The sequence below is a fragment of the Anomalospiza imberbis genome, chromosome 1, assembly GCF_031753505.1.
Source record: "Anomalospiza imberbis isolate Cuckoo-Finch-1a 21T00152 chromosome 1, ASM3175350v1, whole genome shotgun sequence".
NCBI lineage: Eukaryota > Metazoa > Chordata > Aves > Passeriformes > Viduidae > Anomalospiza > Anomalospiza imberbis.
Window position 1 is genome coordinate 131,379,790 of NC_089681.1, and position 3,533 is coordinate 131,383,322.

Genomic DNA, 3,533 nt, shown 5'->3' on the forward strand with positions numbered 1-3,533 from the left:
TGGTACTGTTTTCCCACTTTCTTCACATTATTAAGACACCAGTAGCATGAAGTAGCAAGTAGATCATCTTGGAGATGATCTGGGTGTAAGTGCTCATGCCTTGAGGCCGGGAATGGAGTGGAGGGTCTCTGAAAGTATTGTTTTCAGTTGTTAGAAGAGCGCTAGAAGTACAGCTTGATTCTGCTGAATCTGTCAGTCTCTTTTCAAAACAGACTTGCCTGGTGTATCACTGAGAGGAAAACTATGTAAGGATTCAGGCTTATTTACCAGGAAGAAACAACATGATAGTCTGCTCGAACTTAGGAACCTGGGTTGTAGGAGAAGTTGTGTGCCTTAACTGCAATGGGAATGCTGGAAACTACTCAGTAAGAGAGAACACAATCAGTTCTGTTTAGATTCCTAACTTTTGAAAACAGAACTTGTTCTTTTCCTTTTTCCATTTTCCCACCTCCCAGAACTGAAATACTCTGAGAGCCTTTGAAAGACTGGAAATGCAAATAATTTATGCAAAGCTATTGATAATAGCCCTGTTTCAAATTCTTTCACATCAGTAAGAACTTACAGGTTCAATTCCTCTAAAACTCCAGTTCTTTCTCAGACATAAATTGCAGGTGCCATAATTTCCCTCAAAACATTTTTTCTTTCCTTCTATATTTTTCTTCCTCCCATCAGCAAATTTGCTTTCTTTCCCTCTTTCTTTCCCTCTCTTTCCTTTTCGATAAAAATATTTCTCTTACTTCAGAGAACAATAATAGAAATAAAGAATTTGTTACCCCAAATATAAAAAAGCTAGTTATGAGGCTTTTTCACTGTGATCCTCTGTAAAAACTTGAAATGGAAAAGTCTACCATGTGTTAGCATTGGCCAGTTACTTCAATCTAAGCTTCCCAGATAACAGAAATTTTAACTTTGCAAGATAATTTTTTTTAGGCTATCAACAGCATTTTCTATCAAATTCTGCCTTATTGGAATATGCTGAGTGGGTGCACAAGTCCTGCATTCTGGGCAAGGAACACACACCCACAACACCCCTCCTCCTAGCCGGGTGACTGGCCTCGCACTGTCTGGTGCTGATGCCACTGAGGACTTCCCCTACAATAGTCCCCTCCCATGGTGGGGCATCAGCTTGCCAGCAAATGTAAGAATAAATAGTTCTTGAGAAATGAGGGCTTCCACTGCTGTTAATTGTGCTAAATGTAGATTAATGAAGTGAGCTCTGAAGGTTTGCAGAGAGCTGGATAGGCTGAGACTGATAGAAGCCATAGGTCAGATGTATAAATGTTTTATTTCACTTTCCTTTCTAAACTCTGAAACTGAGTCCACATTTAGGAGGAAACCTTGTTTCAACTCTCCATTGGCAGAATAGCTTGTGATTTTTTTAAATCTGTTAGATGTCCACATAAGAGATCACAATTAATACATGAGTTCAACCAGGAAAAATCTAGGCTGTGAATATAAAATTCTACTTTTTGCTAAAGAACTATTTGGGGCCAGAATGATTCTCTGGCAGAACTCCCATTCATGCAGGCTGCATTTAAAGAATGTGAATATGAAGACATCACAGAAAAAAAGAAAATTGAAATGAATATTGTAGTTACAAAATGAAAAGTGTATTTTATTACACATTCTTTCATTGTGTTTTCACATACAATTTTGTTCTAAAAAATTCTGGCTTATCCTGTCTTAGTATACACTTAGGTGCATTTACTGGTTAGCTGTTACGTATTTTTTTTAAACCAAGCTAGAGAATTCATTTTTCCTACTAAGTAGGATTAAATTTTCCTTTCAAAAGGAATTAATTTACTTTACTTCTTGAAAACACACTGCAGGAACCATGCCTCATTCAAAACAGAGCTTCATGAAAAATGAAAAACCCCTTTTATCCCTGTAATTTTATGATCAAATTTAGAACTAAACTTTATTAAGCAATGTTTTACTTTTATAATTTAATACAGTAACAATTTAGAAGTGTGCTCTACTTCCAGAAGTGGTTAAGAAATCTACTTATGCATGTGATAAGTAATTCTGGCAGGTAAGAGCCAAAGTGCTGTTCTTTCTATGTGCACCTATGTATAATTGTGCAGTGGACCTTCACAGGAATAACACAGCTTTATTGAAGATTTGTCTTGAAAGATTTATTTTATTTTGTTAAAACAAGTCATTAGATTTATCTCTTTCAGTATCGTAGGTCTTCATTGAGTCAAATAAACCATATTTTGTTTACCGCCCTGGAAAGATATAAATGCTAAATACTCTTTAACTTTATTTTATGGGAGTGAATATTACATTCCTCTTTCCAGTGACCTTTTATTGCCTGGTGAATAAAAAAATAATTTACCAGACAGAAATAACAGCCAGAGGAAGGTGGGATTTATGAGTATGCCAACTCCACTCAAACCAAAGGATAAACATAGTAGTCTTATAATAAAAATGGTGAATTATCTAGTGCTCTGGTCTCAGAACTTTAAAATAACTTTTCTCACAAAATTAGAAGTTTACTTATGTCATCATGGCAGAAGCCAAGGAGTGCAGTCTCTGGGGTTTTTTCCTCCTTTTTTTTTTTTTTTGGTTACTTTAATCCTTTCGAATCTAAGAAAAAAATAGATATTCTATTTGTAAGGAATTTGAATATGAAAGAATTTTCTTTCCAGTCTATAATACATCATTATATATATGAGCTGCAGAACATTTCTAAATTCTGGACACAGCGTATTTTTAAACTATCCCAGCAGTGTTAAATATCCTGTTATTGCAAATATAAAGTCTATAAAAAGTAAAAAAAAAGTCTAGAATTTTTCAAAATGAGGCAAAAATCAAGTTTCCATGCTGGAATCTGTTTACTCTACAGGATCTCTGTTTTTGAAACACAGACTGCTTTAAGAACTAAAATGGAAACTTTTTTTCCAGAGATCCACTCTGCAAACTTAGTTTCATGCTACCTAGAAATATTGAGGTGGCATCGTGATAAATTCCTTGCTGAAATTCAGACAGGCTAGTTCTTCTACACTTTAAAAATCAGCTAATCTTCTCAAAATATATGGTTAGTCTAATTCAGTAATCTCACTTTGCATTTTAACTCCCTGCCCATTTATAGTTTAAATCTGATTTTTCTTTCATTTGAAGTTCTCACTGAAGTCTTGTGCACAGACAGGTCAGACACACAGGTATAAAGCTCATTTTGTAATGTCAAGTCTTCATGCTTTTCTTAAATGAAAGAAGCTCACAAATATTAGTTTCATTATTTTTAAAGTCATATGATGCTGTATCTGCATTAACAAATTAGCAAAAACACTTGGCATTAATGTCAGGGATTGGAAACAAATTGTTTTCCTAGCTTAGTTACATTTTGCACTTTGATTCTCTTTCCTGTTGGTATTTAGTAGCTTCCAATTCTCTATCCCCTGCCATCCTTTAGAGAGGAAGAAGAGAGGGAGAAGGAAGAAAGGTGGGGGCCAGCAAGGCATCCCTTTGCAAGATGCAGCACATCCCCCTGTCACAGGGGGCTTCAGGTTACAGATGGAATGTGAGGGGAA